The 14,266-nt window shown below is 42.2% G+C and overlaps 2 long non-coding RNA genes across 3 annotated transcripts in view; one reads left to right on the top strand and one right to left on the bottom strand.

Moving 5' to 3' along the window:
- Positions 1-2,362: 2,362 nt before the first annotated feature.
- Positions 2,363-4,215, bottom strand: LOC310852449. The gene is made up of 2 exons (XR_014568103.1): positions 4,088-4,215; positions 2,363-3,563 (listed from the first exon to the last, which is right to left on the bottom strand). It is a non-coding gene; the product is annotated as an uncharacterized lncRNA (long non-coding RNA).
- An 81-nt stretch (positions 4,216-4,296) lies between these two features.
- LOC310833197 overlaps positions 4,297-14,266 on the top strand; it is a 61,974-nt gene continuing 52,004 nt past the window's right edge. For both annotated transcript variants that reach the window (XR_014558582.1, XR_014558583.1), the window contains exons 1-2: positions 4,297-4,375; positions 7,070-7,171. This is a non-coding gene — a long non-coding RNA (uncharacterized lncRNA). The remainder of the gene's footprint in view (positions 4,376-7,069; positions 7,172-14,266) is intronic.

Below are 14,266 nucleotides of genomic sequence, written 5' to 3'. Positions count from 1 at the left end.
AAATAAGTCATGTCAGACGAACCTGATCTCGTTTTTTGACAGAATTACAAGCCTGGTAGATGAAGGGAACACAGTGGATGTAGCCTACCTTTATTTCAGCAAGGCATTTGACAAGGTGCCCCATGATATTCTTGTAAAGAAGCTGGTAAAATGCGGTCTTGGCTATGCTACCACTCAGTGGATTTGTAACTGGCTGACTGACCGAACCCAAATGGTGCTCATCAATGGTTCCTCTTCATCCTGGAGAAGAGTGACTAGTGGGGTGCCACAGGGTTCTGTCTTGGGCCTGGTCTTATTCAACATCTTTATCAACGACTTGGATGATGGACTCAAGGGCATCCTGATCAAATTTGCAGATGACACCCCAGAGGACAGGATCATACTTCAAAACAACTTTGACAGATTAGAGAACTGGGCCAAAACAAACAAGATGAATTTTAACAGGGAGAAATGTAAAGTATTGCACTTGGGTAAAAAAAAAATGAGAGGCACAAATACAAGATGGGTGACACCTGGCTTGAGAGCAGTACATGTGAAAAGGATCTAGGAGTCTTGGTTGACCACAAACTTGACATGAGCCAACAGTGTGACGCGGCAGCTAAAAAAGCCAATGCAATTCTGGGCTGCATCAATAGGAGCATAGCATCTAGATCAAGGGAAGTAATAGTGCCACTGTATTCTGCTCTGGTCAGACCTCACCTGGAGTACTGTGTCCAGTTCTGGGCACCACAGTTCAAGAAGGACACTGACAAACTGGAATGTGTCCAGAGGAAGGCAACCAAAATGGTCAAAGGCATAGAAACGATGCCTTATGAGGAACGGCTAAGGGAGCTGGGCATGTTTAGCCTGGAGAAGAGGAGGTTAAGGGGTGATATGATAGCCATGTTCAAATATATAAAAGAATGTCACATAGAGGAGGGAGAAAGATTGTTTTCTGCTGCTCCAGAGAAGCGGACACGGAGCAATGGTTCCAAACTACAAGAAAGAAGATTCCACCTAAACATTAGGAAGAACTTCCTGACAGTAAGAGCTGTTCGACAGTGGAATTTGCTGCCAAGGAGTGTGGTGGAGTCTCCTTCTTTGGAGGTCTTTAAGCAGAGGCTTGACAACCATATGTCAGGAGTGCTCTGATGGTGTTTCCTGCTTGGCAGGGGGTTGGACTCGATGGCCCTTGTGGTCTCTTCCAACCCTATGATTCTATGATTCTATGACCTTTCGATCGGAGGTCCTAGGCTCTGTGGTTTAACCCACAGCGCCACCCGCGTCCCTACACACAATGGGATGGGTCAATATTGATTGTTTACCTTTTGCTTATATGGGTAATGCTTGACAGTCTTTTAAGTAAGTGCATGCAGTGCTTTTTTCTGGGGGGTGCAGGGGTACACATACCCCTAAACATTTTATGAATCTAAGCTTGGTCCCATTGAGGGGCAGTATTTCAATATGAGTAGGAAAATGAGAGTACTCCTAAACATTTTTTAAAGAAAAAAAAGCACTGAGTGCATGCCAGCAGAAACTTGGTTTTAATTAAGACTGAAGCCCTGAAAAGTACTAAATGCAGTACATACTTTTCAGTTCGTCTGGCCCCTTAATAAAGCTGGCTTACAATTACGGTATGTGGTGTTGACAGTCAGTGTGAGCCTGCAGGCCTAAGGTGTTTATGAGCTCTGGGACTAGCGAGTAGAAAGTTAATTGTATGACTGGCACATTGCCCTTCACTCTGTAAAGGCTAGCCAAGTAACAGTTGGCACATGTGGGCATGCATGGCATTGTGGAGAGGCCACGGAACGTTTCCTGAAGATAATAATAAAGCTATCTCTCTCTTTTTAAAAAGTTACTATAAAGCTACTCGCCCTCAAATGCATAATAGCTTTGCAATGTAATATCTGCATGGAAGAAAAATGCTGGGTTTTCCCTAGATAAATCTAGAGTTCCTGTGTTTCATGGCTTATCCTTATGGCTCCCTGATAACAATCCAGCCAGAGTCAGGCACTTGTAAGTCAAATGTATTTGGAAGTGAACCATGTGTTCAGCTCTCCCAGTGAACTCAGTGGGACGTTGAAATGCTTCATTTTCAGTGTGGTGTAGTGGTTAAAGTGATGAGCTAAAAGCAGGGACACTTAGCTTTAAATCCCCTCTCTGCCATGAAACTCACCAGGTGGCCTTGGGCCAGTCTCTGTGTCTCAACCTAACTTCCCTTCACTGAAGATTTTTGTGGCTTTAGCTTTCCTCATGCCTGAAGTTTATGCCCTGGGTTTACCTTCTGTTAAATTGTGCACACTTCCTCCTCATGTTTAAGGAACAGAAGCCTAAAATAACATTAAGAATGCTAATCTAGCATGAACAAAATATACCTGAGTAGTTTTATCAAAAATAGCTACCATTTATTTAGAAAACGGAGGCTGTGTTTCTTGTCTGAATTCTCTTTTGGTAGATTAGATACTACAGAGAGCTTTGGCTGATCAAACACAACTATGACATCACAGAGGCAGCTTCTGAAAATGTCTCTTTATAGGCTCTCTTTCTCTCTAGATATAACAACTGCCTCATATTGTTCAGAGGACGAAGTGTACTGTACTGTCTTATCTCACAGCCTTTGACATCAATGATCTCCTACTTTGTTTTTTAATTGATAAAAAACCCCACTCTCATATTTTCTCTGAATGTAGGCTTTTAAAATGTAATGTTAGGTATGTAAGCTGGGGAAAGCTAAGAGTTCTCTTAATACTCAATGAAATGAAATAGATTGCATTTTGTATTCTTGGGTTGTATCCCTGTTTTCTTGTGCCTTGGGACTATTTTGAAGTTACCTTTTGATACGAAGACGATTCTGATCTATGGATGATGAACAGTAAAATTCCTGCATGTTGCATAGTGAGATGAAAAATCTGATTATACGGGGGGGGGGGGGCGGAATGCCACCAGAACTTCCTTCAAGCCATAAACTGTTTTTCACACATGCCCTGATGGCTTCCCTTAAGCAGTGAGGAGGTTTTGATGGATGGGTGGTATTAGAAAACTTTGTTTTTCTTCCTTGCCCCATTAAAATCTGTTCTCTTTTGGAACTCAGAGCATGCAACAAGCTGCCTATTATCTTTAAATGCATTTATAACCCAGGCACTCCATAGAAGAGCTCCAAGTTTATGAGATTAAAAGATGTTTGGGAAGCAGAAGGCCTGATGATTTATTGCATTTGACAAGGTTTTTATAGGAATGGTTTTATAGCGATGGTACCATGACAAGCTGTACATGACAAGCCATATCAAAAGTACCTGCCGTTTACAGAAATTGATGTTGTGTTCCTTGTCTGAATTACTTTTGGGAGAGTGGATGCTACATAGTGTTTTGGCTTATCATGGTGGGACTTTATTCAAAGGGTATAGCTTGGTTTAGTTCATAATTGAGCTTCATTCAAGTACATGCTACTAGAAGAGAAGATAGCTCTCACATAGCTTCTGCCGCCAGCAGGAAATGTGTAACAGGAAGGTGACTCATTGGAACAGATTTTCATCTTCTCATTCATCTGTAATTCTCATTGATTTTTGGCGGTTGTAAGGATGAACCTTATAGATGATGGGGAAAGAAAATTTCAATCCATTTCAAACAGGTTTACACCTGCACTGATTACTGTATCATTTCTGCTGCACTTTGTACATATTTTAGAATCTGGGACCCCCCAAAACCATGTCTTGACCACTTTATATAGGATTTTGGTTTTTTAATATCACTCTATAATGACTAGAGGCCTGTAGTTAATATTCGGACTCTGCCCCCCCCCCCAAGGGTTACCTACTGCACTACAAATCCCTTGGCAACTCTAAGTTGCCGCCTAAGTTTTGCTGGTTTTGCTGCAAGAGATTGACATCTCTTTCTCTTGACTGACACTTTCTCACCCATCTCTCTGGCCTAATTCTCACTGAGATGATAAATCCATATCTGGGTTTTAGTACTTCAAATTCTAGTGGAGGCTCAAGTGATAGAATGTTCTTCCACACAAAATATTGGGGAATGTCCTCCTGATAGCTGAGGATTTCTCTTCAATGTTTTCAGAGTACATGACTGTTACAGGAAAATCTTCCAGGCTCACCTGGATTGCCAAACAAAGATACCAGCCAAGAATATAGGAGCAAAACAGCAGGCTGTAGGCTTCAAACTACCACAAGGAAGAAGCAGGAAGAAGCCCAGAACAAAGGATGGCTCCCTTTTTCACAAGTTTCCCATTTTACCCACAACACCCTTAGTGAAGCATCATACATACATCATAAGTACATCACAGCTGTGTCGTAATCTGGAAAGGGTTTTCTGGCAAAAACCTGAACATCAGGTTTGCCTTCATCCTTCCCTTGACCTCCACTTCGCACCCATTAAGTAAGAGGTGAGTAGTACAGTCATACCTTGGGTTGAATATGCTTCAGGTTGAGCGTTTTCAGGTTACGCTCCACGGCGACCTGGAAGTAACGGAACGTGTTACTTCTGGGTTTCGCCGCTTGCACATGCACTCAAAATGACGTCACATGCATGCACGGCAGTAGCAAAATGCAACCCATGCATGCACACTCATGTAGTCGCGTGTTACGTTCTACTCAGGATGCAAATGGGGCTCCGGAATGGATCCCATTCATATCCAGAGGTACCACAGTATGTACATGTCCCTCTTCTCTGGTCAAGTTAATCACACCCCTTTGTCTTGACCAAGATGTTTAGCCTGGAGAAGAGGAGGTGAAGGGGTGATATGATAGCCATGTTCAAATATATAAAAGGATGTCACATAGAGGAGGGAGAAAGGTTGTTTTCTGCTGCTCCAGAGAAGCGGACACGGAGCAATGGATCCAAACTACAAGAAAGAAGATTCCACCTAAACATTAGGAAGAACTTCCTGACAGTAAGAGCTGTTCGACAGTGGAATTTGCTGCCAAGGAGTGTGGTGGAGTCTCCTTCTTTGGAGGTCTTTAAGCAGAGGCTTGACAACCAGATGTCAGGAGTGCTCTGATGGTGTTTCCTGCTTGGCAGGGGGTTGGACTTGATGGCCCTTGTGGTCTCTTCCAACTCTGTGATTCTATGATTCTATGATTCTAGATCCTAATAAACTGAGGTTAGGTTTACTATTGTTTCTGGAATGGCTACCTGTCTGGCACTCAGGGGCCAGGATGCCAGAGATTATCACCCAGGCAAGGAAGCTGCTGATTACTGGTCTCAGGCTTCTGGGATTGTGGCTGCCCCTGCTCATGTCCCAGGCTCCCCCCTTTGTGGCCATTTCCTTCCTGAACAGAACAAAGTTGGAAGGTGCAAATCGGACACTGGAGTGATTTTATATGACTTTCTAACATTTTCCCGTTGAGCCAGTACATAGATACATTTATCAATGAATTGTTACATTTGGTAATGTGCAGCAGTGGTCCTTTTGAATAGAGATAGGAAAAACTGTGTGATGAAGTGTTTTGTGGGGATATCTGCAGGAGTGATTGTGTTGATTTTGGTAGTCTGGGGGAGAGTGATGTCTGCTGGAGGGGCACCCCTCTAACCTTTCCATAAATTCTGCTAACATGACACAACTGAAACCATTTCAACAGAGGAGAGAAGACAGAAAAATGGGAAGAAAACAGTTTACAGTTTGAATAGAGTCAGAGGAAGCATTAGCTGAAACTGCGTGTGCAATCTTGAGGAATTTATGGGAAACTAGTGTGAATGCCCAACTGCTTTCACAATTGCTTCCAGATGCTACTGGATTCCAGCTCTCATTTGTCTCAGCCAACATGGCGAAGAGTTAGGGATGATGCCCGGCTCTGTGCTTTGCTTGAGAATCCGTAAATAAAGCAAATTTTAGAGCAACAAAAATAGTCTTGGATATTTCTGCTCGAGAACAGAGGGTATCTTAATTTACATTCATAAGGGATTCTCTACTACACAGAAAAACTTGTAAAATTATTGTAAGAATGTTTTGACAGCTAATGACAAAACTTACTGTCTTTGATAGCTTTAACTCTGCTTTAATCTCAAAACCCCATCATCTCAATCAGTTAAATCTCAGCCTCATAACACCTGATTAGCCATTCTTCTTTTGGATTGCAATCTTCCATATTAGGTACAGTCATACCTCATGTTACGTCCGCTTCACATTACATTCTTTCAGGTTATGTCCCATGGTGACCCGGAAGTACCGGAAAGGGTTACTTCCGGGTTTCGCCGCTCACGCATGCGCAGATGTGCAAAATGATGTCATGCGCAGAAGGGGCAAATCGCAACCCGCGTGTGCGCAGACACGCCGCTGTGGGTTGCACTCTTTTCATGTTGCGAACAGGCCTCCAGAATGGATCCCATTCGCAACCAGAGGTACCACTGTAGTTGAATAATATAATCACTATTAATATAAAGTTGTTAGACTACATCATGGCTAGAGTGTGGTAAGTTTTGTTTTTTTTATATCTGTGCACTTTTTGACGATGTAGTTTTATGTTTTAGGAGCAGTGTTGCTCATTCCCAGCATTGCTCAAAAATTCCCCAAACCAGAAAAAAACAGTGAAATTTTGAAATAAGTGGTTAAAATCACTGGAGTTTTGAAAGCTTCAATCCATCACCTTTATTTAAAATGACATCGAGCTGTATTCAAACACAGATGAATTTTTTTTCTCTTGATCTCAAGAACCATTAGAAAAATGTGGTAATCATATTGGGTGTCTAAATGCATAGTGACCAACAATATTCCATACAGTAGTTTTTGAATTTGCATTTTAAAAATTATTTATTGTATGTTCTCCAGTTAAGTTTATCTTATGGGATAGCATACACATGGCAAAATGAATAACCAGATAACAAAATAAACAGTGACTAAAATCAGTCAGTGAGCAATCATGCCCTCAAAGTGAGCAATCATGCCCTTAAATCCAAGTCAGTGTTTCACTTGGCATTTATACGGGGGGGGGGTGTGTAACTGACCGCAGTTATATGTTGGCAGATACTGATAAAATGTGTAATTTGTGCATGTGGAGAATACCTGAGCAAAGGAAGATTTATTATACTTTTAACTATTCAGTGCAATTGCCTTTAAAATGCCATGTTTTTGTAAATACAGATAAGTGTGTTACTATCACTTGGTGGGAACCCTTAATTATTCTAAGGAAGAAATTTTTCATTTTGACATGAAAATTGAGTGTCTTAACCTCTGCAGAACTGAGTAAGTATCGTTATCCATATTTACATTGGTGTTAAAAACAAAGTCAGGTGTTTAACAGCATGATGTTGCTATTCAAGGGGCACATAGGTAATAGCCAAGAGCTTTGTGTACTGCTGGTAGTGAGAGAAGGCAGCTTTCTCTCATTAGGGCAGAACTGTGAAAAGTTTTTGGTACCCTTTGCCTCCTAAGTTCTTATCAGAGCTTTTGGAGTTTAACCAGAGAAGCACTTCTCACTTCCTGTCTAGGGGTGGCAGCTAGAACAGAGAAGAAGAGGATTCTAACCCCCGCCTTCTCCTTTCCCCTGATTGGTACAACCTTCTAAGATTATACATTATACAATATACAATATCATAAGATGATGATGATGATAACAATAGATGTATTGCATTGCAATGATCAATGCAGATCTCAATGCATTGTCTTTCAGCTAGATCTATTGTCCGTGCACATACATGGGCAAATGATTGCTGGTGCTTCAATATCTTTTGCGGTCACTTACATTGTATTTTCCTTAAAGCTCTATTATACGTAACAGAATGTTCTCTTAAAGCAGAAGCAACCTGTGTTTTCACCGTTCCTAAATGCTTAGCTTTGGCACATACAAAACAACTCTTCCTCCCTGCTTCTCCCCCTCTGCCTTCTCCAGGATTACCCTAGAGCCAAACCGAAGTGGCTGACTCACCTCCTTTCACTCTCATTGGCTCTAATCAGCACAAATTGTGAGAAGGCAACTTCTCAGAGGCTAAAAAGTGCAGTTTTCATGCTGATTGGGCAGCTCTGTGATGCTGGAGACAGGGGACCTTGATGCACCTCTGCTTTGGGAGACCATCACAGTGGAAGCAAAACCCACCCACCCACTGCACGCACGCACACACACACACACACACACACACACACAGAGTGGCTTGTCCTCTCCAGTGACATTAACCCAACAGAGGGAAGTCCTGTGGTTTCAGGTTTTGGGTAGTCCTTTGGGAATGTGTCCCCCATGAGCCCCCTTAGCCTGGAAGATGGGCCAAAAATCTCCCATGGTGCCTCTGAGCTCCTTGGCTGCATTACTGCTGGAGTAGTGGGGTTTTGCTACTCTTGAGCATATTTTGATCTCCACACTTGCTGCCCTCTGGATCCAGTCCTGTATGTGTATATGTTTTATTTATTATCTTAAACTTATATCTCACCTTTATTCAATCATGGAACTAAAACCATATAGTGGTCACCTATCCAGGCACTGATCAGACCACCCAGACCTGCTTAGCTTCAGCTAGATGGCAGCCTCACAGGCATGTAAATTGCCTCTCTCTGTGCAAAGCGCACAGAGGTGCATTGAACACCCCCCCACACACACACACTCACACACATACAGGCCTGTCATAACGATGGACATTTTGTTAATATGCAATAGAGGATGATTTAGTTATTTTGCAAAATCAGTTTGGTAGGTCTCCAAGAAAGGAAGCTCAGTAAAGGATGTTTACTGAATTGTTTTATTATATGCCCAAAGTCAGCAAAGGGAATAAATGAATAACTTTAAAAAAAAAAAAAGCTATGCTGAGACAGCATACTTGTAAATATGCTGCAGGACAAAGAGACCATTGTATTGATTGTGCCAGAAACAATTTACTCGAGGTCCATGTCAGCCTGGTCATTAGAGCAAAGCATCATAAAGAAACATATTTCAAAAGCCCTTCTAGCCTATGTGACTGCGAGGAAATGCTGAGATGGGTCAGCAGCAAATAATGAAGAAGCTGTTCAAAATGCAGCTAGTAGGATGGTCACCTCTACTAATTTTCATCACCACGGCTCTTCCTTTTTTCCTAGTTGCAGAGAACAGAATGTAAACATGCTGGCCATCTTGGAGTTTTCCTGGTATACAGTTTCGGACACAGATCAGACTGCCAACTAACTATCCAGGCCTGCTCTCATGCCCTTAATAGCAGCTTGTTTTGTAGAATTATCACCTGCAATTGTCAGCCGATTGAGCTGAGGTGAAAGAGCACAAGTTGGGGGTGCAAAGTTAGCAGCTTTGAATAAGCACAGCTCCCGTTGCTCAGTCCCGGCTCCTGCCAACCTAGCAGTTTGAAAGCATGTCAAAGTGCAAGTAGATAAATAGGAACCGCTCTGGCAGGAAGGTAAATGGTGTTTTCGTGCACTGCTCTGGTTCGCCAGAAGTGGCTTAGTCATGCTGGCCACATGACCTGGAAGCTGTACGCCGGCTCCCTCGGCCAGTAAAGCGAGATGAGCGCCGCAACCCCAGAGTCAGCCACGACTGGACCTAATGGTCAGGGGTCCCTTTCCCTTTCCCTTTATTTTCCCTTCCATAGTTTTTTGTTGCAACTTTTCATCATCTAACACAAGTATTAATATAAATAAACAGCCTTTGTTTGATGGCTATAGTCAACAGGATAAACATGGGGCTTTAGAAATACACCTCTTTGGGTAACTCAGCACCTACACCTGGAAGGATGACCCCTGTGGTATCTAGGATATCTCATTTGACACCTGGCCACTAACCAGCAAGCTCCGGCAGAAATTGTGGCTCAGCGCCTTTCAGTTTGAGGGAGCTCTTGCTTTCCCTCTTCCTCCTTTTGCCCATTTCCCAGTAGGCAACTGCATGCATTTTCATGAGTTAACAGAATTATCTCAAATGAGCATTCAAATGTTACATGGTGCGTGGGATGTGATAGATTCTCCATCTGGCTGGGATTCAGGTAAGACTCTTCAACACTTCAGCAGGCTGGTAGAAATGAAGGAAGTAATTCCTTCACTTTGATCGCTTTCTCTCTGAAGCCCCCCAGAAGTCTGAGATTGCTGACTGAGCTTTGCAATATAGCTAGTGGAGGCTTAGGAGAGTCCTGCCTGGGGGGGAAATGAACTTGCCTCTGCAGGATTCTCCCACCTTCCCTTTGTATTGCAGGTTTCAGGGAAAAGCAAAATGTAGGTAGCTTAGGATGTTAAATTATGGGCTTTGAAAGACTGAGAGTTCGTTTTAATTAGATAATTTTAGCAGAACCTATTTGTGTCTTGGGGGGTTGGGGAAGTGCATTGCATTCATAACCTTGAAGTCATTGGTTACCACTCCATCTTCTGACTAGCCTACAAATTCCTTAGGCCTAAACTTGTGAGTCACCTGACACAAGAATTAATGCCGCTCCTGGGGCAACACACCACTATGAACAATTGATCCAAGTGCCCCTCTCCCCTTTTCTCTTTCAAGAACAGGCAGAACACACAGTAACTTAGAACCAGGCCTATGATATTTTTAAATGAGAAATGCAGCTGGCCAAGACAATGTGGTCCAATTGTACGGTAATTTAATAAACAAATCCCAATGCACCTCAAATGTCTTTGTAAGGGGAAATGGGTAAATTGTTAGACTTAAAGCTGCACCTCCCTTGAGGAAATAGATTCACCTTCAGTTTGATTAAAAACTCATTGATCTCATAAGGCTCTTTTTTAAAAAAAGTCCAAACACTATGCACAAATGCACATTAAGGTTGCAATCATATGCATACTTAAATGGGAGGTAACACACTGAACACAAAGAGACTTTCCTCTGAGTATGCATGCATACAATTGTGCTGTAGTAGACTTTGGCGTTGCTGTTCTATGCATTCTTATCTAGGATTAAGCCCCGTGGAACACAGTGGGTAGGAGAGATGCAGTACCACTGCCCCATTTCCAGCAGATGCCTCTGATAGGAAGGGAGGAGATTTCCTCTGATATGCTCTACAGCTTCCTGAGGTACATTTGAAACTCTGGAACAGATTGGAGGCAAGAATTTAGGGGGCTGCAGTGGAAAAGGAAGCGATCTCCGCACTCTTAGGTTAAAGGAGCTGTCCATGGGATAACCAGCCTCATATAACTTTTAACTGAGTTAAGATTAAAAAAGGATGTGTACAAAAAATGGAAAAGGGGGGAAACCACCAAAGAGGAATTCAAACAAATAGCCAGCACGTGTAGACACAAAGTCAGAAAAGCTAAAGCACAGAATGAACTCAGGCTTGCTAGAGAGGTTAAAAGCAACAAAAAAGGCTTTTATGGGTATGTTCGTAGCAAAAGGAAGAACAAAGAAACAGTGGGGTCACTCAGAGGAGAAGATGGTGAAATGCAAACAGGGGACACAGAAAGGGCTGAACTCCTCAATGCCTTCTTTGCCTCAGTCCTCTCCGATAAAGAAAACAATGCCCAACCTGAAGAATTTGGAGCAAATGATTCAGCAGAGGAAACACAGCCCAGAATAACTAAGGAGATAGTACAAGAATACTTGGCTAGTCTAGATGTATTCAAGTCTCCAGGGCCAGATGAACTGCATCCAAGAGTATTAAAAGAACTGGCAGATGTGATCTCAGAACCACTGGCAGTCATCTTTGAGAATTCCTGGAGAACAGGCGAAGTCCCGGCAGACTGAAGGAGGGCAAATGTTGTCCCTATTTTCAAAAAGGGGAAAAGAGAGGACCCAAATAATTACCGCCCAGTCAGTCTGACATGAATACCAGGGATGATTCTGGAGCAGATCATTAAGCAAACAGTCTGTGAGCACCTAGAAAGGAATGCTGTGATCACCAGTAGTCAGCATGGATTTCTGAAAAATAAGTCATGTCAGACTAACCTGATCTCATTTTTTGACAGAATTACAAGCCTGGTAGATGAAGGGAACGCAGTGGATGTAGCCTACCTTGATTTCAGCAAGGCATTTGACAAGGTGCCCCATGATATTCTTGTAAAGAAGCTGGTAAAATGCGGTCTTGACTATGCTACCACTCAGTGGATTTGTAACTGGCTGACTGACCGAACCCAAAGGGTGCTCATCAATGGTTCCTCTTCATCCTGGAGAAGAGTGACTAGTGGGGTGCCACAGGGTTCTGTCTTGGGCCCGGTCTTATTCAACATCTTTATCAATGACTTGGATGATGGACTCAAGGGCATCCTGATCAAATTTGCAGATGACACCAAACTGGGAGGGGTGGCTAACACCCCAGAGGACAGGATCACACTTCAAAATGACCTTGACAGATTAGAGAACTGGGCCAAAACAAACAAGATGAATTTTAACAGGGAGAAATGTAAAGTATTGCACTTGGGTAAAAAAAATGAGAGGCACAAATACAAGATGGGTGACACCTGGCTTGAGAGCAGTACATGTGAGAAGGATCTAGGAGTCTTGGTTGACCACAAACTTGACATGAGCCAACAGTGTGACGCGGCAGCTAAAAAAGCCAATGCAATTCTGGGCTGCATCAATAGGAATATAGCATCTAGATCAAGGGAAGTAATAGTGCCACTGTATTCTGCTCTGGTCAGATCTCACCTGGAGTACTGTGTCCAGTTCTGGGCACCACAGTTCAAGAAGGACACTGACAAACTGGAACGTGTCCAGAGGAGGGCAACCAAAATGGTCAAAGGCCTGGAAACAATGCCTTATGAGGAACGGCTAAGGGAGCTGGGCATGTTTATTTTTTTATATATATAAATATTTATTAAAAATTTTTGAATACAAATGCACAGATAATAAACAACATTACTTGTATCATAACGTGGTTTCATCACATCTTTGGACTCCCTCACGTCTCCCGCTCCCATTTACATCGTTAAAAGGTTTTTCCAGGCAAATTATCAACTTATTTACAATCTTATATCCACTCTTTTAAATATAATCTAGCAATTCTCCAAATGGTTTATGTTTTCTTTAATCTCACTTATCATCAAATTCAAATCTAATTTAGTGGTGGCCAATTATTTATAATCTAGCATCCTTCTTAACATTCAACCAAATTACAATATTTTTGTAAATACGTCTTAAATTTCTTCCAGTCTTCCTCAATCCTCTCTTCTCCCAGGTCTCGGATTCTGCCAGTCATCTCGGCCAGTTGCATATAGTCCATCAGCTGCATCTGCCACTCTTCCAGTGTGGGTAGATCTTGAGTTTTCCAGTTCTTAGCGATGAGTATCCTTGCTGCCGTTGTTGCGTACATAAAAAATGTTCGGTCCTTCTTTAACACCTTCTGGCCGACAATACCCAGAAGGAAGGCCTCTGGTTTCTTGGTGAAGGTATACTTAAATACCTTTTTCAACTCATTATATATCATTTCCCAGAAGGCCTTCACTTTAGGGCAAGTCCACCAGAGGTGAAAGAATGTTCCTTCATTTTCTTAACATTTCCAACATTTATTATCAGACGAATGGTATATTTTGGCAAGTTTAACTGGGGTCATGTACCATCTATATATCATTTTCATTACATTTTCCTTCAGAGCATTACATGCGGTGAAGTTCAGCCCAGTGGTCCACAACCTTTCCCAATCCTCAAACATAATGTTATGCCCAATGTCCTGTGCCCACTTTATCATAGCCGATTTAACCATTTCGTCTTGTGTATTCCATTTTAACAGCAAGTTATACATTCTAGATAGTACCTTAGTCTTTGGTTCTAACAATTCTGTTTCCAACTTCGATTTCTCCACCTGGAGCCCTAACTTTTTGTCATTTTTAAAAACTTCTTTAATCTGAGCGTAATGTAGCCAGTCTCGCACTTTATCCTTCATTTTCTCCAAACTCTGCAATTTCCAATTGTCTCCATCTTTTTCTAATATTTCCCAATATTTTGGCCATTTGGCCTCCATATTGGGTCTTTTTCGGGCCTTAGCTTCCAGAGGCGAAAGCCACCTCGGAGTCTTGTTTTCCAATAAGTCTTTGTATTTTGTCCAGACATTAAATACTGCTTTCCTAACAATATGGTTCTTAAAGGCCTTATTGATCTTAACCTTGTCGTACCATAAGTATGCATGCCAACCAAAAGCATTGTTAAAACCTTCCAAATCCAGTACATCAGTGTCTTCGAGAAGTAGCCAGTCTTTTAGCCAGCAGAAAGCTGCGGCTTCATAGTACAACTTTAAGTCCGGCAGGGCAAAGCCCCCTCTTTCTTTCGCATCAGTTAATATCTTAAACTTAATTCTGGGCTTTTTGCCCTGCCAGACAAATTTAGAAATATCTTTCTGCCACTTCCGGAAGCACTCCGTCTTGTCCACAATCTGTAATGTTTGAAACAAAAACAACATTTTTGGCAATACATTCATCTTAATAGCAGCAATTCGGCCT

The sequence above is a fragment of the Podarcis gaigeae genome, assembly GCF_964106915.1.
Source record: "Podarcis gaigeae genome assembly, chromosome: 1".
NCBI classification, from domain to species: Eukaryota; Metazoa; Chordata; class Lepidosauria; order Squamata; family Lacertidae; genus Podarcis; species Podarcis gaigeae.
Note: the sequence above shows the minus strand (reverse complement) of the source record. Positions and strands in the feature narration are given on the sequence as shown.